Source organism: Capra hircus, chromosome 13, assembly GCF_001704415.2.
Source record: "Capra hircus breed San Clemente chromosome 13, ASM170441v1, whole genome shotgun sequence".
NCBI classification, from domain to species: Eukaryota; Metazoa; Chordata; class Mammalia; order Artiodactyla; family Bovidae; genus Capra; species Capra hircus.
This window is the reverse complement of record NC_030820.1, coordinates 33,241,233-33,266,187: the sequence shown is the minus strand read 5'-3', so window position 1 is coordinate 33,266,187 and position 24,955 is coordinate 33,241,233. Positions and strand designations below refer to the sequence as shown.

Here is a 24,955-nt window from a genome sequence, read left to right as displayed (position 1 = left end):
CAGAAAAAGCGAAACCAAGAATTTAAAAAAGATAACATTTCTAATTACTGTGAAAATAAGACAAGTAAACAGTTCTCTCTTATGCTGTAGGGACATTTTATGTGGGGACAGATAAATGATGACTATGGTTCCATGGTGGTTGTGATGTGGTGGAGCATATGAGGGGCACATTTCAGGGTATCTCTGCCACATACTTTACCCTTAGAGATTCATTTAAATGTTTGAGGAACATATAAATCCAAATACCTGTGTGGGTGTTAAAATCTGTCACTTGAATACTTGAGTACCTGCTGTGAATAAAATATTATGCTGTTTTATATTTTGCGCAGTGAGGCTGTAACCCACAACCTCCTGTCACTTAGCTGAGACCAGTCAACCTCATTCAGAGAAAAGAATATCGGTTGGTTAAAGGAGAGGTCATTTGAATCGGGAATAGTTTTGAAAATGCAAACCCAAGTGTAATACATACCATTAAAATCAGAAGGCAGCGTGAGTTTATTGAGATATGAAAGAGGTATAATATCAAAGTACTTTCCTTTGCATTGGTTCAGTATACCTGACAAACCATAATATCTCATATTTGTTTGTTAGGGGTACAGATTTTTCTGTTTCTCTGACATTTTGTTTCCTAAAGTATCATTGGACTAAAATTTACAATTTTTCCTTGCAAATACACATATACGCAGTAACAATATATGCAAGTCAAATTTAATTTTTAAATGCCTGTCCTACAATGTGGGTGCATCCGTGCCAACCACAGGGCAGTCTGTACTATCTTTTGCGCCGTTGCTTTGTACAGGGTGAGCATGTTCAGTGTGTGGCAAGGCAGCAGATAATAGTTCTATTTTTACTTAGACTGTATTAGGTGATATTCTGGGGGCCTGGGTTTTTATAATTATGAAAAATTTCAGACATGTAAAGGAAAAGAGACAAGTGTAATAAACTCTCTATATCTATGGTCCAGATTTAACAATTAGAAAATTTTGCCACAGTTGCTTCATCTACCTCCTCCTGTTTTCTCAACTATTTTGAAGAAGATCCCAGACGTCAAGTCTTTTTCACTCCTACCTTCTACAATAGTCAACTCTTTTATTTAAAAAAAGGACTTTTTAAAAGTTTATTTTATTGGAGTATAGTTGACTTACAATGTTGTGGTAGTTTCTGTCATATAGCAGGGTGATTCAGTTACCCCTATAAATACACACAGACACACACAGTCTTTTTCATATTCTCTTTCTGTCATATAGCAGGGTGATTCAGTTACCCCTATAAATACACACACACACACACACACACACACACACAGTCTTTTTCATATTCTCTTCCAACAGATACTGAATATAGTTCCTGTGCTATACAGGAGGGAAAGAGAGACTTTTTAATATAACTACAATACCTCTAACACATCAAACGAAATTAACAAAACTTAACTTGTATCAGCTGATGCTATCTCCCTATTCAGTCCCCTATGCTTTTGATTCAAAATTGTCACATGATATTTGGGCTGCTTGTTCAGAAGCCACACGAAATCCTTGTCATGTTAGGTTGTTAGGATGGCTGCATAGTTGACGTCTTTTCTTCCTCACTGCCTACTTCCCTTCCCCCTTGCCTCTCCCTTCCTCCTTCCCTTCCTCTCTTCATCTCTCTTTCCTTCCTGTTCTTGACTCATTAAAGGAGCTGGGGAAGTTGTCCCATAGAATAGCCCCTATTCTGGATATTTCTGGTGGCTTCCCAGTTAATATATTCCATTGACATCTACATTTCCTGCAAATTAGAAGTTAGCTCAAAAGACCTGGTTAGATCCAGGTCGAGCTTTGATTTTCGGGTTTAGGTGGGGTGGACAGGAATACCTCGTACGTGAAGCTGCGCGTTTATGCTGAACCACGTCACAGAGCATGTGGTGTCTGCTTGGCATACTCTTCGCAGTGCTAGAATTGGTCAGTGCCAACAGCCCAGTCTCTCCATGGAGCCTTTCCCCCTTTCCTTTTGTGGTTTAATCCGTTGCCAATTGTTTCTGAATCAATTCTATCATCAGGGTTTGCAGGATAACAAATATTTTAATCTGTTACACCATCCACATTTATTACTAGAAATTCTTCTAAGAAGAATTTTCCTTTGTAAACTGTGACTTTTGATTTCTCTGAAATAGTTCTTCCTAGAAATAAACCCAGTGCTCTTAATATCATCTCTTTTTATTTATTTATTTATTTATTTTTTTTACTTTACAATACTGTATTGGTTTTGCCACACATTGACATGAATCCACCATGGGTGTACATGAGTTCCCAATCTTAAATATCTAGTTTACTATCCAAGAGTAACTTTAGGTATGAAGATCACATAGCACTGAAGTGACCATGTAATTACAGGATTTTTATAGAGTAAAGATACTTCTTACTTGATTTTTATGAACAGTGTCAGTATTAGGACAACTTTATATAGTTAGCATATACAGTATTGATCATTTAGGAACTGGGACCCTTTTCTTCCAAGTTCCACTTGGTCAAATATGTTTCTCTCTGCTGAGTCATGAGTGATTAGTTGAACTTCAGCAAGCCAAACAGTATCACAGGGCAGAGTAGTACTGTATAGGTGGGTAGCATATAAGGGATGATCTAATATTGCCAGATTTGTAAACTTAAATTCAGGAGCAAAACTGTTATTTTTATTATTAGTTTATTTAACAACCACCAGTAACTCCATTTAATACTGTTAACAAAATAAGGAAAATATTTCACAGTTAGATGACATGACTGATTAAGAAAACCTATGGCAATCAGCTTTAAAGCCATTTTTATAAATAGAAAAAATAAAGTTCTGGATATACTGTATCTTTATACCAACTGAAAAAACACTGGAAAAAGACCCTACTCAGAACTGTAACAAAGCATAATACTTACCAATAAATTTGAGAAAGATGTTAGACCTTTTGAAAGAAAACATTTGAAAGCATCTTAACAGTTAAATAAATGAAGAGAAACTATTCATTAATCTTGAGAATTGTTGGCAAATTATTTCACTATAAGCAATTAATAGATTTCTCAGCTTACTTCTGACTTTCAGATTTTCTAGTGACTCACTTTATTTGATAGTGATTCAACAGAGAGGGTAAGTCTCATTCTACTACATACTGGGAAACGTTTAAAACGTCAGTGGTAATGATGCCGGAACAGACGTGTAACTCAGATAGTAGAAGAGAATTCTCTTCCGCTTGCAGATTTGGACAGAAGTTTTCCTTGAGCCCCTGACTTCTTGGTCAGTGAGAGTTGAGAGAAATGCCCTTCATCCTGTGACCTCTGCAAATCCCTGTCCCTCACGATCTCAGCTTTCTTGCCTCGGTGGCCACTGTGATTTCTTTGCCAGTGTCAATACAGATGGAAAATCACCCCCTTCTACTAGTTTTTTTAAAATGTAGCATTCAGTGAGTTTAGAGACTCGGCAAGTTTTATCTTAATCTTTCGGCAAAACATCACTACCCACATCCTTGCCCCGCTTTTACTCTTTACTAAACTAATCCAATTGCCTTTGTTAGAGGGAGTCTGAAAAGTATTTTTTCTGTCCTGTAAAACATGGATTTTAGGAATGTTATAAGGAATCCAAATTTGGTCCCATGTACTTACAAAAACTTAACTATTTTTCATTATAGAAGAGGCCACTTAAAGGATATTCATTCAGTAGTATTAGGTAGTGTTATAACTGCAAAAGGGATAAGACAAGAAAAGGCATTCATCCATACTTTATACAACCAGAGAGATTTTTTTTTTTTAAGTAGCATGGGAAATGCTTTTACATCTCATATATGAAGCATTGGTAGGACTCACCAAGGTAAAGTATACCCCTGAATATTAAAAATGTTTGGCAGATCAAAATATTATAATTAAAAGGGTCACTGAAAATTGTGGAGAATATCTAAAACAAGTTACAGAGGAAGTGGTAACAGATATGACAGTCTCATATTATTGCAGAATATGCGAATTTAGACTTCAAGATCCTAATCCTAACATATAAATGAGAAAAAGTATGACAGATTGTGAGAATAAAGAAATAAGAGTAGTATGAGGGGGAGTATTTACCTGTTTACTTACCAAAAAACTACAAATTATGACTTGGAAATATAGATTTTTCTTTGTATTAAAAGGACTAAATTTTCTTAAATCTAATCTTGCAAGATAAGCAGTAGCGCCAAACTCTTGGGGAGTGATTTAGGCATGTATACTTAGAATCACAGTAATGTTTAAATATTTCACTTTGGATTTAGGAAATAAATATTGTGCTAATTATAAATCATATATGTAGAGACTAATTATAGAACATCACTGTAAAATATTGTCTTTAATAAGTTTTGAAGACTCTAGAACAGCTGTCCAAGAGAACTTTTTGCTTTGATGAAAATATCCTATGATTTACACTAATATCATAGCCACTAGCCACACATGGCTACTGAGCATGTGAAATGTGGCTGATGGACCTTAGGAACTGAATTTTTAATTTTATTTAACAGCATTTAAATTTAAATACTCATGTGGCCACAGTATTGGGCATTGCAGTTCTAGAAATGTAGAGAAATGTTAGGTGTAAGTTATGGTTACAAGTGTGTATGTACTTGTATGTACCTATGTAAAGAGGTATCTGCAGTTAAAATATCTATGTTAGATTTGAAGGAAATGGGTGATTTTTTAAATGCTAATTAGAAAGTCAAGTGAAAATAATGGCAGCACTCCACACTTGTGCTGTTCAGTATGGTAGCTACCAGCCCTACGTGGCAGTTTAAATACAAATTTTTACATTAAGTAAAAATTAAATCTTCAGTACCTCAGTCACACTAGTACATTTTGGGTACTCAGTAGCTCTGTGTGGCTAATGCTTACATTTGGACAGAGCAGATACAGAAATCAACTATTGCAAAACATTCTGTTTTAAGTGCTGTGGAGAGAACCGATGGGAGGAATATACAGGAACAAGTCCTTAATAACTTAACTGATCAGCCAATTTTGAAGGGCACAATTTAGAACTGGAAATGCGAGTCAGTAAAAGAGTATAAGGAATAGTATCAGAAGACACTACTTTTGTAACCCAGATCAGCATCCCATAGAGTACAGGCAGTGGACTAGAGATGGGTCTGCTGTCCCTGACTGCCTGCTTCCTCTCAACCTCAGTGCTTGCCTAGAACCTTTTATAGCCATGGGATACTTCTGTGTCATCTGAGCACATCACCTGTCTTACCTCATTGAGGAAGCTGCCTGGAGAATCCCCCTTTGGTCTGAGCTGAGTAATAGCTATGAGCTATGGGAAACATTAGTCAGGATGAAAAAGAGAAAGCAGATTGCTTATGACAGTTGTGTAAGAAACTAAGCCACTTGTACTGTACCTTAATAATCTATACTTGCAAGTGAAATTAAGTGCTGAACACTAATTTCCAAATGTGGTAAACTTAAACTTCATTCCTCCTGCCTTTGGAGATGTGGCAAAGGCTCCATCACCCTCTAATGGGAACCAGGATTTTAAAGAAGCTCCCAGTCAGGGCCTCTGTCTGGGGAACTTATGTCCTCTCTTGACCCTCCTGGGCCTGGGATTCAACCAAGTAGTGGAATCTTTTTCTTTCAGCAGAATTTCCAACTTTATGTTTTCCTTTACCCCCTTTAAGCTCATTAGTTCTTTGTAACTGTGTTCACTCCTCTCCCCAAAATGAGTTTCAAAGGTTTCACAGCATGTCCAGATAAGAAATATTGTTCTGAATTCAGTGGATTTCTAAAGTTTTGTTTTAAAATTTATTCCTTTTTTCACGTTTAATCCTGATGCCCTGATAAAAGATATTAAATTGAATTCTTTGTGAAATAGGGAAAGCTCTTTACTACTATAATCAAAGCATGATCTGTCAGCTAAAACATTGTTTTACTGGTAATCGTCAGTCCTGGATTTACTGCCTGTTTTCTTATTGTGGTTTGGCTGTGTGTTTAACAGTTGCCTGTGCCCTGAGGTGAAAGGCCCTATGGGCACCGTCCAGTGTATTTGGAGGGCCAGTTCTACAGATGTAGAATTTGGGGTCAAATGAAATCACATATTTTGTAATAGTTCGTTCTTCTAGTAGCCTTGCTTTTCTCTTTTTTTTTTTTTTTTGAGTGGAGGGTAGTTGCTTTACAATATGGTGTGGATTTCTGTCATACGTCAACCTGAATCAGCCATGGATATACAAGCCTTGCATTTTAATTAAAAAACATATACAACACATTTAGTTCTTTATCAGTATGATTGTTGTGTGTGTTACTGATTTCAGCATTTTTTCTTTTTTTCCCTAATTTATCAAATTTGGGAAGAGTTGTAAAACTACTTGAAGGAAATCAATCTGTGTTCTTAGTAATAGTCTGTAAGTGACAGGAAAGCAAATAAATGAACAATACTCAGCATTTCCTGTTTAAATTTTGTGGGGTTTTTTTGAGATTAAATAAAACATAAACATTTACTTGAAATTATGAAAATCATAGAATGGCATCTTCTGATTTCATTTTAAAATTATGCTAATGATTTACTTAAGCATAGTTATGCATATATTGATAGATAACTGTATTATCACTTGGTTTATGTAGACCTCTTCAAAAGATGAAAAATAATAATAAAATATTAAAAAGGCATGTTTCCTTTCACTTATATTAATATTCTTACAATTGATCCTGCATAATGTACTGTAAATGTACAGTGTGTGATTTCCACCCCTTTTCAGGAATTTGACTTGAAATAATATATTTATAACATTTCCTCATATTTTAAGATACAACATTTTTAAAACATTATATTCTTAAGTTATTTAATATGTGTTTAGGAATGTTGGTGGTGTTAATATTGTTTTCGAATAATACAGTTTCAGGCTCCTTAGAACACTTGTAGGCTTCTAATTGTTTCATTTGTGTAACTTTCGACCTTGAGAATATTGGCTAATTGGTTAATATTCTTTCTACTTACCAATTTTATTTTTAGTACTTACTATGTGCCTGGAGCTATTTTAGACTGTATAGGTAATCAGTATAAAGAAGTAAAAGCACCCCAGATCCTTTTCCTCCAGGAGCCCACATTTAGTGGATTGCTCCATGTGTGATTATGTGGCATTTAACTCAGAGGCCACTTCTCTGTTAATTGTCAGGAAATGCATGTCATCAAAGAGAGACAGAGGCAGGACAAAATTTCTATTTGATCTTTTTAACTGCTTGCTTTTCCGTGAGTTTAGCTCTCCTAAGTATTTTAATGGCATTTACGACTGTGATCATTTGACAACCTAGAGTTTTTCTATATGTTTCTCATCTCCCAACTGTTAGTTCAGTGCAGAGGAAGAAGTTGAACTAGTCACTTAAGGTTTAGGGTTTAAAGAGAAGTCATATTCTTTAGGGAAAATACTTTTTGTGAAAGAAGAGAATATGGCTCTTGGAAATCCCTGATTTTATCTAATTTATTTCTTTAGCACCTACCATTTGTATTCTAGATAAACTTGAATCATGTGGCAAGATCTCAGTGTAATATTTGACTCTTCTCTTCTCTTCAGGAAAATCTTAAACTTCCACCAGCAGAAGATTAAAAAGAGGTCCCTCCTGCACCGGGAAGGCTCTGCAGGTCTTTTCCGTGCTCTTGGAGGTGTGGGCTGTGAGCCCTGGTCACTTTGTGTCATCCTCCTTGCTCTCTAAAGGTAAGCACCGAGCAGGGAGTGCGCTCAGGGCCGAGGCTCCTGCAGGACTGGCTTTGGACTGCTCCGTGGAGGCCTGGAGACGCCCCTCCCTCTCTCACAGAAGAGAGGCGGAGGCCGCACGTGTGGGCAGGGCCCCACACACGCTGTCGAGCAGGGATGGTTCTCCTTGTTGAAGTGCACACGTCCTAGAGATGCAGGGCACTTTTTGTTTTGTTTTCCAGAAATTCCACTTAACAGTAAAGCTTGTCTTCCACTTCAGTCTGCATTTAAATCAGCTTAATGACTACCGTCGTTGATCCTTCATCCAAAACTCTTCTTGGATGTATTAAGATTTGCATTCAAGAATTTTGACACAGTGACAGCATTTAAGCAGTCTGCTTAAATTGATGGAACCAGCTTTGAAGATTTGCTTTTCATGGTCTTCTTGAAGCTTACCTTTACTTCAGAGAAAGTCCCTCAAACCATTTTTTTTTTAAATCTCTGCTAAGCTTCAAAAAGTGTGAAAGCAAATGTCTTCTTACTCTTTAATAGGTATGTGGTCATAAAATTCATGTCAGATGGTAACAGGCGATCGGAGACTTAATGTCTACAGAACATTTCAGATTGTAATCACCAGGACATTGGTATTGACAGTGAGTACTTAGTGCTGATGAAGAAATTAAATATCTATGTCTAATTTTGTTCATCTTTTTTAAAGCTCTTAAAATGATCTTGGAAAGTTTAGTTCTAAAAGATTTGAACTTTTTATGAACTATCAAATTTAGGAGAAATCTGCTGATTTCTGTCTGGTTAGCCCTGTCTTTGGTTTATGATAATTCTATTGTCTTTTCAAAGCAATTGTTCTTCCTATATCTGTGTAATAAAAAGATATTAAGAAGGGAAAGTACACTTTGTGTTTGCTGTTAGAATGAGTAAAAATTCGACTGAGGCCTTTTATGAAAAAACCTTGAGAATCAACTTTCGTGTGTGTTTGTAGTTGGGTTAGAACCAGTCTTGCTTATTACAACTGCAGGCACCTTTAAAAGATTTAAATCTACTTTGGAGATGATATAAGTTACATTAGTGAAAAATAGACGTTACTAAGAATTTGGAAATAATCTCTCTATAATTTTCTTTCGACTTTTAATTTGGAAGAACATGTTAAATAATTTTTAACTTTTATAACAGAATGGAACAGAATAGACAGGTTTATTAATTCTTTAGGCCAGTTGAGAAAAAAATTCGAATTGAAAATCAAACCAAGTGAAAATGTGAGGTGGAGTATATAAAAATAAACAGGTATTACTTCTTACTTAAGCTTTAGCTTTTATATAACTGAATTTTTTTTATTCTAAAAAAGCCTCCTCCCCCAGCGCCTGTCATTTTTGAAACAAGCTTTATCTTACTATAGTATTGACAACATACTTTTTTAAATACAATATACTTTTAAAAAAGAAAAATTTATTTTGTAGTTCTAGAACCAGTGCTCTGATTTCACATCCATTGTTTATTTTTCAGTTGCTAAGTTGTGTCCAACTCTTTGTGACCCATGGACTGTAGCATGCCAGGCTCCACTTTCCTTCACTGTCTCCCAGAGTTTGCTCAAATTCATGTCCATTGAGTTGGTGATGCCATTCAACCATCTCATCCTCTGCCACCTGCTTCTCCTTTTGCCTTCAACTCTCCCCAGCGTCAGTCTTTTCCAATGAGTCTGCTCTTTGCATCAGGTGGCCAAAGTATAGGAACTTCAGCATCAGTCCTTCTAATGAATATTCAGGGTTGATTTCCTTTAGGATTGACTGATTTGATCTTGCAGTCCAAAGAACTCTCAAAAGTCTTCACCAGGGCCACAATTCAAAAGCAGCGATTCTTTGGCACTCAGCCTTCCTTATGGTCCAACTCTCTCACATCTGTACATGACTACTGGAAAAACCCTAGCTTTGACTATATTGACCTTTGTCGGCAAAGTAATGTCTCTGCTTTTTAATACTCTCTCTAAGTTTGTCATAGCTTTCCTTCTAAGAAGCAAGCGTCTTTTAATTTCATGGCTGTAGTCACTGTCTGCAGTGATTTTGGAGCCCAAGAAAATAAAATCTGTCACTGTTGCTACTTTTTCCCATTCTATTTGCCATGAAGTGATGGGACCATATGCTATGATCTTAATTTCTTGAATGTTGAGTTTTAAGGCAGCTTTTTCATTCTCTTCTTTCACCCTCATCAAGAGGGTCTTTAGTTCCTCTTCACTTTCTGCCATTTGTGTGGTATCATCTGCATATCTGAGGTTGTTGATATTTCTCCCAGCAATCTTGATTCCAGCCTGTGGTTCGTCCAGCCCTGCATTTAGCATGATAGACTCTGCATATTATTAAATAAGTAAAATGACAATATACAGCCTATCATACTCCTTTCCCATTTTTAAACCCGTCTGTTTTTCCATGTTCAGTCCTAACTGTTGCTTCTTGACCCGCATAAGGTCAAGTCATGTAGCATGAATGTAAAAAATGAGGACCTTTGAGTCTAGCCCTTCTGTATCTACAGCATCATAAGTACAGTCTTCCCAATAATTCTTAATAGTTTATGTCACCCCAATTTTTATTAGAGAACAAAACACTATTGCTCTATGATTTTGATAATATATAGGAGTGGGCACCCGACGTGGTAGTACTGAGAGGTTCTTCCACTGGAACTAGGGTCTGGGAGAGTTTATTTTTATATCCAGCTGCACAACTTAATCATACACAGCGTGCACCTACTAGGGTTTATTTCTTTTGTACATAAGACCTTATCAAATAACAGGTTTCTGAATTGTCTCTCAGTTATATTTGGATGCTGTGTTTTTTGTTTTCATTTCTTTGGTATGGTCATGTCCCGTGCCTACTCTCATATCTAGACAGAAGTGAGAGGCAGCCCTTTGTTTACTAATATTGATTTTTTAGAGAAAGAACAGCAAGGAAATTCTAGACCAGTGCTCTTCTTCGAGGCATGTAGACCAGCTCTGTCCAGTAAAAATATAATGCAAGTCACAAATACAAGCTACATGTGTAATTTTAAGAGTGTTTTGGTCGCCACATAAAAAAGGTAAAAGAAGTGGGCAGAATTACTTTTTATTATATTTTATTTAATATATCTGAAATATTATTATTTCAACATGCAATTAGTACAAAAGTTTATGAGATTTTTACCTTTTTCACACTAAGCATTCAAAATCTGGTGTGAATTTTACATTTATAGAATGTTTCATATTGAATTGGCCTCAGTTTGAGTGCTTCATAGCCACACGTTGCTTGTGACCACTGTGTTGGTGTAGATCTGGATTGAGAGTGGAAGGCCCACTCTAGCACCATCCTGCGTAACCCTGTGAGCTCCCCCTGGGTTAGAGTGTGCAGTTAGCAGAAGACAAAAAACAATTCAGGATGCCCAGCTTAATTTGAATTTGAGATAAATAACAAATAAATTAGTGTAATTATGTCCTATGCTATGTTTGGGATATACTAAGAAAAAAGTATTTTTCTGAAATGCACATTTAACTGTGAATCCTGGTTTCTATCTGGCAGTCCTACCCTGGTTTGAGTGGAAGACACCAGTCTGTAGGACCAGAGGATAGAGAATCTTGTCCTCTGTGGATAAGTTTTATAACCTGCTGAAAATCAGTATGCAAACCAGGAACTATATGTAGCCCATTTCTTCCTAATTTTCCTCCATTGGCAGGTGGATTCTTTACCACTGAGCCACCAGGGAAGCCCCTCTTCCTAATTCTCTTAAGATGTTTAAGAGACAGACTGCTACTGCTGCTAAGTCACTTCTGAAGTCACTGAAGTCGTGACTGACTCTGTGCGACCCCGTAGACGGCAGCCCACCAGGCTCCCCCATCCCTGGGATTCTCCAGGCAAGAACACTGGAGTGGGTTGCCGTTTCCTTCTCCAATGCGTGAAAGTGAAGTTGCTGAGTCGTGTCTGACTCTGTGCGATCCTGTAGACGGCAGCCCACCAGGCTCCCCCATCCCTGGGATTCTCCAGGCAAGAACACTGGAGTGGGTTGCCATTTCCTTCTCCAGTGCATGAAAGTGAAAGTGAAGTTGCTCAGTTGTGTCTGACTCCTAGCGACTCCATGGACTGCAGCCTACCAGGCTCCTCCGTCCCTGGGATTCTCCAGGCAAGAGTACTGGAGTGGGGTGCCATTGCCTTCTCCTAAGAGAAGAGGGGTTTATATATGACAGGGACTCAGTCTTTGTATAGTTGAACATTTAAAATCTAATTATCACATTAAGCTGTAAGGTTGATTAAGTTTTGTAAACTGAATGATTAGTTACTTGCGTTCATAAAGGAGAGCTTGTCGAAGTCGAACAACATATTATGAGTATCAGACCTTATGAAAAACCATCCACCCTTGGTGATAATCTCAGCAGTTTTTAGGGTCCTGGCTGTTTCAAGTTACCTTCTTACTGTTGGCTACACTGCAGCTGACTCTGCACATGACTCTTGAGTTGGCAGGCATTAACACAAAATACTAGGTTGCTAAATGCCAAGATACGATATTTAAGTGCCTGTGATGCTCTGCTCTCTAGCTGACCGTGGGACGTCACCCTGATCAACAGGCAGTCAGTTCTTACACCTGCATCACTTACTCCCCCTCAGGGCTTCTTTACAGAGGAACAGCTTTCCATTCTTACACTTTAACATTTATTTTGCATAGTATTTATTCAGTTAGGTTTTAAATGTTTTGGCTGAGGCACGTGGCACACAGGGTCTTAATTTCCCAGCCAGGGACTGAACCCATGCCTCCTGTTGTGGAAGTGTTCTGTCTTAACCTCTGGATCACTAGGGAATTCTTTGCTTTAACAGTTTCAATGTTGCAGTTTTAATGCCAGTCTTGAAGCATGTAACAGCAACTCTAGTAGTGTCTCATCCCCCTTAAACTGTAGAGGAGGGACCATTGGTAATTGGTGTTTTCTAAGGACAGTAGTTACACCACCCCACACTTCCTGTGGGGGAGCACCTGCCTCCCAGGGTGGATGACTGGATGAGCCCTGCTCCGTTCCAGTCAGGCAGGGAGAGCCGAGGCCAGTGCCGTGCGGCAGCATGTGGCAGTGTAGCGGCTGGGTGTAAGCCTTGGCGCATTCCAAATCCCCTCATGCTTAGGAGGATGAGCCCAAGAGTGTGGATATGTTTATAATTACTGCATTTCCTTCAGAGAACGAGAATTACAGGTAAGTGTTTTTTTTTTTTTTTTTTTGGAGGGGGCAGTGATCCCAAATTTAAGGATCTGAAAGTACTCCCTTTCCCTCAAAACAGTCACCTGAAAGACTTCAAGTGCAACAAATGTAATATTTTTCTTCCTCACTCCAAGGGGTTGAACCTGGTAATGGGGAGGGTTGGAAGGAGACGACTTATTGTGATTTGAAAGCTGTGAATGTCACACATTACCATGTCTAGAAATACCCTGGCTTTACATAAGAATCTTATTTTGCCTAACTTCTAATGCCTTAAGTATGAATTATTTTGTCAAATTAGCACCTGTGTCTATATGTAAATAAGGTGTTCAGGCTTTCCAAGCTAATATCTTTAGTAGCAATGAGTAAATTAACGAATTGTGTTTGGGTTTTCACATTTATTCTCAAGCCTGACTTTCTTTTGTTTAAAGACGTTAACCTTATTTCTGAAACCAACATTTAAAACTACAAAATACTTTAAATACAACCTAGCTCCATTTTTACCAAGTGGTACTTGGATGAGTTTCAGAGGGTCTGTGAATACCCTGGAATTATAATCAAATTTTCTGTGTATGTGTTTTTTGCTGGGAAGAATGTCTGTACTTTTTCCATCATCTTCTTGAAGGGTTTTGTAACAAAAAATCTGATAAACACTGATCTGGACTAGTTATCTCTTTATTGACAAACTGAAGTTCAAAAAATATGTTACTTACCTTCATTCATTTGAAACTTCATAAAAACTAAAGTTTAATTCTAAGAAACATTGTACTTATTTTTAGAAGGAAAAAGCTTTAACTTGAATTAATTAGACTTGAGAAATACCAGCCTAAATGGGAACATTTACTTTGCTAATAGTTTCTTATGTTCCCCGCTTTGACTGCAGTCTCTGCCAGCTGTCACATGAAAATAACTCCTTAATAAATTGTGAGACTGTGCAATAGATTCTTGAAGCTGGAGTAAAGAAAAAAATGAATTATCTATTATCATTCAGATCTTTCCTTCAAAAAGAGTTAAGACTCAAGAAAATAAGCAATAATGTTATTTTTTTATAATTTTCAGAGTATTTTTAAAAAGCAGTTAATTGCCCTAATAAACATCACACTGAGCATTATTGGGACCTTTTCTCGTTCTGAACTCTGGTTAAATTCTGTGATTAGATAGTGTACACGTCAAGTTGTGGTTCAGTGATAGAGTATTTTAAGGTTATTCTCTTTATTGTAAGATGCTTTTAAATCAACTATACTCCAAAAAAATTCCAAAAGTGATAGTAGTACTTCAGAAATGTTGTATAAGCAAGTTCTATATTAAGGAAACTAATCTTTCTCAAAATAAAGGAAGTATCTTTATCCTTGCTTTTACTGCTTCTGGCCAGTAAAGTCTACCTAACTTTAGATTTAATGAATTTTAATGAAGATTAGAATACAAAGAAATTTGAGGAATGATACACAGAAAGCAATTATTTCCCAAAAGGAATAGAAAAAAGCAAGGCAATTCAGGATATTACCTGTATTTTTATTTAAACCTCATTACACTTAAAAATTTCTAAAATTTGTAGCCTAAGGCTCATTATAGAAAATGGCATTGATTTCGGAAAAAGATGACAGCTTTGTTCTTTCTTTTGGGTATTAGCACTCAAGGTGGTTATCACTTGTGCTCTCTGTCTTTATAGCCAGTAACCTTTTAAGTGTTTTTTTCCAGGAAGAACAGTTTGTGAATCAACAGGCTGCCTATATTACTTGCCATGGGTAATTATAACAAATAAGGAGTTATAGTTCTACTTTTTATTCAGCAAGTTATTTTGTGTTTAAAATAGAAAAACTGAAATTCTTCTTAGGAACATTTGCAAATATTTATAGCTTTTTAAAGTTGAGATAGACAGATATTAAATATTCTTTTTGCATGCAAAGAAGCTGAAACAACTGACCTACTCAGTCCACTCAGAGGCTTGGTAGAGCCTTGGTTTTCACAACTGGTTTAAAATAACCAACATTTGAATGTAGATGAGTAAAAGATTATTTATGATCAATTTTAGGATTTTATTACCATAGATTATTATTTAAAATGGAATTTTCAAAGAAATTTAATAGCTGTATTAAAAGTGACTTCTCTGTGTGACCACATACATGACTTCCTACTTTGCTGTGTATAAATAATTTAGCATGTAACTCTTACTTCCTTTAAGTTCTATATCAAAAACTTTTAGCAGTTTCACTGTTTATACTGCAGTTCATAGACTGAAACTTTGCGGCAGCTGCCTGCCATGTTCTTGTATAGGAAATAAGTTTATTCAGCTGGCTATCAAATATACAAAGAACTCAGAGAACAGAGAGGTGAATAAAGCACGTGCCCTGCCCTCAGAGAACTGACAGTCTCATACAGATGTGTGGTGGGGCCATGCAGAAGGGAGACACGGATGGTAACCTCGTCTCAGATCAGGGAAGACTTCCTGGGGAAAATGAAATTTTAACTGAATCTGAGCACTGCTAGGAGTTAGTCCAACAAAATGCAGAGGCGGGATAAGCATATATGAAAGCCGTAAAGGGAGAAAGAGTGACCATTTAAGACAAAGACTTCAGAGACCTTTGTGAAATGTATTTGAGGTCATTGTTAGGAATTTGGCTTTGGGGCTTCAGCTCAGGGTGGTGGGAGGTCATGGAGCAGCATGTTTTATTTTTTCTAAAACTTTTAACTAAAGCCTCACACACATCCAGAAGAGTGAGCATATCATAAGTATATAGATGGATGAATTTCACAAACTGAATACATGTACGTGACCATCTCCTGGGTGAAGAAACAGAAGTCCCCTCTCACCTTTCCTTCCCGTCAGTGTTCCCCCTGCCCCTCAGGAGACCTCTGGCCCACCTTCTTCATAGGTTACAGAAATACGAGCATCCTGTACAGGCTCATTTCAGGGAAAGAAGCCAGACACAGCATCATAATTATGAGAGTCACCACGTAGTTGAGTGTGGTTGCCAGTCATTCTCACTGCTCTGTAAAGCTCCATCACGTGGATGTACCACACGATTTGCGCTTTTCTGAGACTGACGCATCTGCTCTATGAAGGATAGAAAGATGGGAGGTTGTTAGCTTCACAGTCAGTTTAGGTTTGTGCTAGTTTGGCGATGGTGAGGATGAAGAGAATTGGGTGTGTTAGAGATTTAAGAGTGAGAATTTATTGGGCGTCAGGTGTAGTTAGATGAGCAGTCAAAGAATACAGAGATACCAGGGGTATCTGTGGTTTCTGACTTGGGCAGAAATGGTGTTCACTTTATTAAGCCCTAACACTGGAGAGGAATGGATCGTTGTTTGTGTTTTAGTGATACAGGGGGATGATTAATTCACTGTCTGACCTGTGTGAGGTACTGTGCCCAGGCCTGCTTTATACAGCTAAGTACCTGTCGGTTGAATGGATGCCTGGTTTTACGTTCACTGATAATAGTGTGCTAACAAAGAGCTCTTCTGCATAGAGAATGTTGTAAAGCTTGTCTTTCTTCACCTGTAAATCTCATGAAATACTCTCTCTAAATGTTTGTAGGAGTGATTTTGTCGCATCTTACAGAGCTTCCCCCTGAAACAGTACTAATTTCGTATGCAAGCAGAGTTACACTTTCCCATTAATATACACATGATATGAGAGGCATTGCAGTGCCTTCACGCTTTGTGTATGTGTTAGGGCTTTTTAAGATTGAAGTCTGGTTGATTTACAATGTTGTGTTACTTTCAGGTCTATACAAAGTGATTCAGTTATACATACATATATATTCTTTTTGTTAATATTTTCTTTCATTATACACTATTACAAGATATTAAGCAGAGTTCCCTGTTTTATACAATAGGTCCTTGTTCATTATCTGTTTTATATATAGTAGTGTACATATGCTAGTCCAAAACTCCTGATTTATCCCTTCCTACCATGTTTCCTCTTCAGTAGCCATAAGTTTGTTTTCTAAACCTGTGAGTCTGTTTCTGTTTTATAAAAACTTAATTTATATAGTTTTAAAAATTTCAGATTCCACATATGAATGATAGCCTGTGATATTTGTCTTTCTCTAACTGATCTCACTTAGTATGACAGTCTCTAGGTTCTCGTTACTGCAGATGGCATTATTTTGTTCCTTTTCATGGCTAAGTAGTCTTCCATTGTATATATGCGCCATATCTTTAACCGCTCCTCTGCTGATGGGCGGTGAGGTTGCTTCCATGTCATGGCAATTGTAAATAGTGCTGCTGTGGACACTGGGGTGCATGCATCCTATAAAATTAGGGTTTTCTTCAGATACACACCTGAGGGGGATTGCTGGATCATATGGTAGCTCTATTTTTCATTTTTTAAGGAACCTCTATGCTGTTCTCCATAAAGGCTTCCCCAATTTACATTTCCACCAAAAGTGCAGGAAAGATCCCTTTTCTCCACACCTTCTCTAGCATTTGTTTTTTTATAGTCTTTCTGATGTTGACCATTCTCACTGATGTGAGGAGATACCTCATGTAGTTTTGAAATTTGAATTTCTCTAGTAATTAGTGATGTTGGGCATCTTTTCATGTGCCTTTTGGCCATTTGTATGTGTACGTTGGAGAACTGTCTGTTTACTTCTTTTGCCCATTTCTGGATTGGATTGTTTTTGATACTGAGCTGTATGTGCTGTCTGTCTGTTTTGGAGCTTAAATTGAGTTTCTGTTGTCGTAATTTTTTTTAATTAGCACAGTACACACACCTTAAAGTGAGTTTGTTTCTGTGAAATGATTATTTATTTGGCAAATCTCAACATGACAAATGTTCATTAGATTTTGGAAGGGCAGAGGAAAGAAAGATGAGAATGAGGTAAAACCTATAACCTGAGTGCAAGTCATGGCAGCTGCCACAGGCAGGACACTGGATGTCAAAGTGTGGGTGATAAAACCTGGTCAGTAGATGCCAGGGGGCGGGAAGGAGCTGTGAGCAGGGAACTTTGCCTGCTGTACAGTGCTGCCAGGGCTGAGTGTACCCTTGGGAAGTTTTATAGAAAGAACAGTAATCAGTATAGCGCTGACAGTGAGATCACAAATAGACATGTCCATTTACCCCTGTCACCCATACCAAGACTCAGTGCTACATTTAGATCACAAGATTTAAACTGAAGGCAGTTTATCATGTTGGTGAAAGAAAAAAAAACTAAGCAATCATGATCACAATTTTCAGTTCATAGTTTTACCCAGCTTTGGGCTTTGCTGCATATGTGGTGGTACTATTTTAAAAGTTAACACTCCGTTTCATTTCATGGTTGTTTTTTAAATTTTTGCCTATAATCGATGTTGACATAGTTAAATCAGACCTGTATTTTCAGAAGCCACTGAAAAGTCAACTAGTTTGTTTCAGTTCAGTTCAGTCGCATCCAACTCTTTGTGACCCCATGAACCGCAGCACGCCAGGCCTCCCTGTCCATCACCAACTCCCGGAGTCCACCCAAACCCATGTCCATCGAGTCGGTGATGCCATCCAACCATCTCATCCTCTGTTGTCCCCTTCTCCTCCTGCCCTCAATCTTCCCCAGCAGCAGGCTCTTTGCTAATGAGTCAGCTCTTTGCATCAGGTGGCCAGAGTATTGGAGTTTTAGGTGCAACATCAGTCCTGCCAATGAATACCCAGGACTGATCTTCTTTAGGATGGACTGGTTGGATATCCTTGCAATCCAAGGGACTCTCAAGAGTCTTCTCCAACACCACAGTTCAAAAGCATCAATTCTTTGGGGCTCAGCTTTCTTTATAGTCCACTCTCACATCCATACATGACCACTGGAAAAACCATAGCCTTGACTTAGATGGACCTTTGTTGGCAAAGTAATGTCTCTGCTTTTGAATATGCTGTCTAGGTTGGTCATAGCTTTTCTTCCCAGGAGTAAGCGTCTTTTAATTTCATGGCTGCAATCACCATCTACAGTGATTTTGGAGCCCAGAAGAATAAAGTTAGCCGCCGTTTCCCGTCTATCTGCCATGAAGTGATGGGACCAGATACCATGATCTTCGTTTTCTGAATGTTGAGATTTAAGCCAACTTTTTCACTCTCCTCTTTCACTTTCATCAAGAGACTCTTTAGTTCTTCTTCACGTTCTGCCATAAGGGTGGTGTCATCTGCATATCTGAGGTTATTGGTATTTCTCCCAGCAATCTTGATTCCAGCTTGTGCTTCCTCCAGCCCAGCATTTCTCATGATGTACTCTGCATATAAGGTAAATAAGCAGGGTGACAATATACAGCCTTCACCTACTCCTTTTCCCATTTGGAACCAGTCTGTTGCTCAGCATATACTTATGAAATAAGTGTTGTGTTGGTAACAGTGTTGTAGCTGATGGTGATGATGCCAAGAAGTATTTCTGCCTATACTGCTAGAGTTCTAGTTGGGAAACTCAGAACATACAGAAACAGTGAGCTGATGCAAATTATTATGGGGTTAACTGACTGAATGGTGTTGAAGCAGTGAGTCCAGGGGAAAGAAATTATGAGGTTATCAGAAGAAATGATAGTTGTGGTAGAATCCAATTTGGTGCTTGATGGATAAGAGGATTTGAATTGCTCAATAAGTCAGCAGATATAACAGCCCAGGTGACTGATTTTTAGATTATCTGTAAGTATAATTTTACTTTACTTGTCATCAAGTAGTAATTAATTGTTTAGATTTTACTTGTTATCATGTGGTAACTATTTAGATTTTATCTATGAAATTACCTAAAGGGACAAAATGATTGTGCTTTTTAAGTTCAGGGGATCTTCCCCTGAGAGCTGTGGATCAGCTTCAGTGAATCTGGACCTCTCTGAAATGAAAACAGAGGTTTAGATGTGTATCATTTCTGGTGGAAGACTTGCTGACTTTTTCAGAGCTTTGAAGGACCTGACAATCCAAAAAAAAAACCATTATCGAAACAGCTCTTGCTCTCCTGACATAAAATATTTTTAATTGAACACCTGACTTCCATCTCCTGCATCGTTTAATTTTTCCTTCACTACTAGCTCTTTTCCATCAACATACAGATAATGCTGTGTTTTTTTGTCCTCCCACCTTAAAAAAATTTCCTGTTCTGATTTTCCCTTCAGTTACTACCGAGGGTCTTTTCATTTGCAGCTAATCTCCCTGAAAGAGTTGACTGTGTGTTAGGATTTCAGTGTGTGTTGCCCCTGCCACCTCACCAGAATTGTCCTTCTTACTGACCCCGGTGATGGGCTTTTCAGCCCTCAGCTCACGTGACCGGCAGCAGCTCTGACTGCTGCCTTTATCTGGCTTCCAGATGCTGCACTCAGCTAGTTTCCCTCACCTCTCTGGCTTCTGTTTCAATCTCCTTTGCTGGTTCCTTCTCTCCTCTCTAACCTTTGAACTGGAAATTCTCCAGTGTTTTGGATTTGGACCTCTTTTCTGTTCACACTTAAGCCCTTGATGACCTCGCCCAGCCCCATAGCTTTAGATGCCCATCTGTTTGCTGATGAGCAGAAGTCATTTTCTGTTCTCAGAGTGTACTGCAGTAAACCAGACTGCCTGTCTCCTCCACGCCCACTTCCTCCTGACTCTTCCGTTTCTCAGTAGGTAGCAGCTTGGTTCTTTGCTCAGTCTTGTTGCATCCTTGACTCCTATCTTCTTTCATCCATGTCTGATGCTTCCCCACATCTCTGTCACCATAGTTTCCTGTCTGTACTGTTACAAAATGTCCAGAATCCAGTCACAAGTCGCCGTTTCCACTGTTGCATTTCTGATCCAGGTCCCCTTTGCGTCTTGCCTCTGTTATTGAAAAAGCCTATGATAGGTCTTCCTGTTTCTGCCTGTGATTTACATAGGTCTCTTCTTAACACAGCATGTAGCGTAGTTACATAAAATCTAAGTCAGAATATGTCACCCCCTTGATTTAAACCCCCCTATTGACTTCTCATCTCAATCAGAATGAAATCTGGAACCAGATAAGTCTCCTCCTAGGCTCCTCCCCTTGATCTCTGTTCTTCCTGGGCCTGCTTCTATTGTGCACTCTTACTCTGCTCTCTTCATACTGGTTCTTGGCTCTCTTGAAGCGTGCAGGCAGATTCTTGCTTTAGAGTATTTGCACTGGCTCTTCTCTCTGCCTGCAGATCTCTTTCCCTATTACCTGTGTCACTCATTTCCTTGTCGGTTGGGGGTTTGTACTCAGCTGTTAACTCAGGCTTTCTTCAGTTACTCGGTCTAACATTGCAAATTTCCCCCACTCCAGCCCCATTCTGCTTCCTCCACTTCTTCTTTGTGAGTGCCATTCCCATCTACCATCGCATAGATTTTACTTTTCTGGTTTTTTTTTTTCTTCCCTCTTCCACATAGAATGTAAAGGCAAGGATTTTGTTCACTTTGCTCACTGCTGTATCCTTAGCACATAGAAGCCCAAGGCCTGGTTCATGTTATATGCTCAGTTAATATTTGCTGAACAAATAAATGCAATTTTGGAAGTTGTTTAGTTACTAAGTTGTATCTGACTCTTTGTGACCCCATGAACTTCAGCATGCTAGGCTTCCCTGTCCTTCACTATCTCCTGAGTTTGCTTAAACTCACTTCCACTGAGTCAGTGATGCCATCTAACCATCTCATCCTCTGTCACCCCCTTCTCCTCTTGCCCTCAATCTATCCCAGCATCATGGTCTTTTCGAATGAGTGGTCTCTTCACATTTGGTGATCAAAGTAGTGGAGCTTCAGCATCAGTCCTTTCAGTGAATATTCAGGTTGATTTCCTTTAGGGTTAACTTGTTTGATCTCCTTGCTCTCCAGGGGACTCTGAAGAGTCTTCCCCAGCACCACGATTCAAAAGCATCCGTTCTTTGTGGCACTCAGGCTTCTTTATGATCCGACTCTCATATCTGTATGTGACTACTGGAAAAACCATAGCTTTGACTGTATGGACCTTTGTTGGCAAAATGATGTCTCTGCTTTTCATACACTGTCACAACTTTTGTCATAACTTTTCTTCGGTTCGTCACAGCTTTTCCTCCAAGGAACAAGCATCTTTTAATTTTGTGGCTGCAATCACCGTCCACAGTGGTTTTAGAGCCAAAGAAAATAAAATCTGACACTGTTGCCATGTTTTCCCACCTATTTGCCACGAGGTTATGGGATTGAATGCCATGATCTTAGTTTTTTGAAGGTTGAGTTTAAAGCCAGCTTTTTCACTCTCTTCTTTCACTCTCATCAAGGGGCTCTTTAGTTCCTCTTCGCTTTCTGCCAGTAAGCTGGTATCATCTGCATATCTGAGGTTGTTGATATCTCTCCCAGCAATCTTGATTCCAGCTTGTGATTCATCCAGCCTAGCGTTTCACTATGATGCACTCTGCATATAAGTTAAATAAGCAGGGTGACAATATACAGCCTTGACGTACTCCTTTCCCAGTTTTGAACCAGTCCGTTGTTCTGTGTCTGGTTCTAACTATTGCTTCTTGACCTGCATATAGGTTTCTCAGGAGGCAGGTAAGGTGGATGGTATTCCCATATCTTTAAGAATTTCCCACAGGTTGTTGTGATCCACACAGTCAAAGGCTTTAGGGTAGTCAATGAAGCAGATTTATTTTTTTAATTATCTTGCTTTTTCTGTGAGCCAACAGATGTTACCAATCTTTTTAACAGTAGCCCCTACATTAGAAGTAGTTCAGAGTTTGTGAGGGCCCTTGGATCATTTAATAAACACTCAAACATTTCAATAAACAACATGGACCTAGAAATATGACTGTATATAGCGATATAATTATTGCATACAAAACTTGCTTCTTTCAACAAATCCTTGGTTTTGACCAATTACTTATGAAATTTTATAAGTATAGAATACTGAAAAATTATTATTTGAAATTATATATGATCATTGAGTGTGCTACAACATGGATTTCTTTTAAAGACTCTTTTTGTCTTTAAAAGTGTTGGTCATTTAGTAGAATATGAAGAATCTTGTTCTTTAAGCTTTTAAAAAATAATTTACATTTACAGAAGAGTTATGAAGATAGTACATAATATATACTCTTCAGGATTCTTAATTTATGTTTTATAAGCTTACAAGCTTCAAAAAGCTTAACATGTAGATACTAAACTTACTAATACAGCTTTTGTTAAAGCTATTGCTTTTATAAATAATTTTTAATAACCATCAGAAAACCACCAAATAACTAATATTTTAAATTTTCTGTATTTTCTGTCTTGACTGCATGCATAATGTATCAAACTATTGTAGAGATAATGTTCATTTCATTTTGTTTCTAAATTATATCCATTTTTGCCTGATTCATTATGGTGTCCATCATTGTCTTTTTTTAAAATTAATTTATTTTTAACATCATTGTCTTTTTAACTGGTTAATAATAGACCACATTGGTAATGTTCTTTTTTTTTTTTTTTTTTTTTTTTTTTTTTATTTTTTTTTAAATTTTAAAATCTTTAATTCTTACATGCGTTCCCAAACATGAACCCCCCTCCCACCTCCCTCCCCACAACATCTCTCTGGGTCATCCCCATGCACCTGCCCCAAGCAAGCTGCACCCTACGTCAGACATGGACTGGCGATTCAATTCTTACATGACAGTATACAAGTTAGAATTCCCATTCTCCCAAATCATCCCACCCTCTCCCTCTCCCTCTGAGTCCAAAAGTCCGTTATACACATCTGTGTCTTTTTTCCTGTCTTGCATACAGGGTCGTCATTGCCATCTTCCTAAATTCCATATATATGTGTTAGTATACTGTATTGGTGTTTTTCTTTCTGGCTTACTTCACTCTGTATAATTGGCTCCAGTTTCATCCATCTCATCAGAACTGATTCAAATGAATTCTTTTTAACGGCTGAGTAATACTCCATTGTGTATTATCATTTAAAAAAAACTTACTGAAGTATGGTTGATTTACAATACTACGTTAGTTACTGCTATGTAGCATAGTGACTCAGTTATACATGTATATTCCTTTTCATATTCCCTTCCATTATGGTTTATCACAGGATATTGAATATGAGTTCCCCATGCTATACAGTAGGACCTTGTGTTTTATCCATTTATACCCATTTTCATCTTCTAATCTCAAGCTCCCAATCCATCCCTCTCCCACCCCCCTCACCTGGACAATGAACAGTCTGTTCTCTATGTCCTGATTCTATTTTTGTTTCGTAGATGGGTTCATTGTATCATATTTTAGATTTCACATATAAGTGATATATTTGTGTTTATGACTTACTTAGTATGTGATCTCTACTTAACATTTTCATTACTGCAAATGGCATTATTTCACGCTTTTTTATAGCTGAGTTCAGTTTAGTTCAGTTGCTCAGTTGTGTCTGACTCTTTGTGACCCCGTGAACTGCCGCACGCCAGGCCTCCCTATCCATCACCAACTGCCAGAGTCTACCCAAACCCATGTCCATTGAGTCAGTGATGCCATCCAACCATCTCATCCTCTGTCGTCCCCTCCTCCTGCCCTCAGTCTTCCCCAGCAGCAGGGTCTTTTCCAGTGAGTCAGCTCTTCGCATCAGGTGGCCAGAGTATTGGAGTTTCAGCTTCAGTCCCTCCAATGAACACCCAGGACCGATCTTCCCTAGGATGGATTGGTTGGATCTTCTTACAGTCCAAGGGACTGTCAAGAGTCTTCTCCAGCACTACAGTTCAGAAGCATCAATTCTTCAGTGCTCAGCTTTCTTTATAGTCCCAACTCTCACATCCATACATGACCACGGGAAAAACCATAGCCTTGACTAGACAGACCTTTGTTGGAAATGTAATGTCTCTGCTTTTGAATATGCTGTTTAGGTTGGTCATAACTTTTCTTCCAAGGAGTAAGCATCTTTTAATTTCATGGCTGCAGTGATTTTGAAGCCCCCCAAAATAAAGTCAGCCACTGTTTCCACTGTTTCCCCATCTATTTCCCATAAAGTGATGGGACCGGATGCCATGATCTTCGTTTTCTGAATGTTGAGCTTTAAGCCAACATTTTCACTCTCCTCTTTCACTTTCATCAAGAGGCTCTTTAGTTCTTCTTCACATTCTTCCATAAGGGTGGTGTCATCTGCATATCTGAGGTTATTGGTATTTCTCCCAGCAGTCTTGATTCCAGCTTGTGCTTCCTCCAGCCCAGCGTTTCTCATGATGTA

General features: G+C 38.2%; 1 protein-coding gene across 8 annotated transcripts in view; it reads left to right on the top strand.

Moving 5' to 3' along the window:
• ZEB1 (zinc finger E-box binding homeobox 1) overlaps positions 1–24,955 on the top strand; it is a 200,180-nt gene that overhangs the window by 57,668 nt on the left and 117,557 nt on the right. For 4 of the 8 annotated variants that reach the window (XM_018057188.1, XM_018057184.1, XM_018057186.1 and 1 more), the window contains one exon: positions 7,532–7,672. The exons of the other annotated variants lie outside the window; for them this stretch is intronic. The gene's annotated coding sequence lies outside the window, so the exon portion shown is untranslated. The remainder of the gene's footprint in view (positions 1–7,531; positions 7,673–24,955) is intronic. 8 annotated transcript variants of the gene reach the window in all.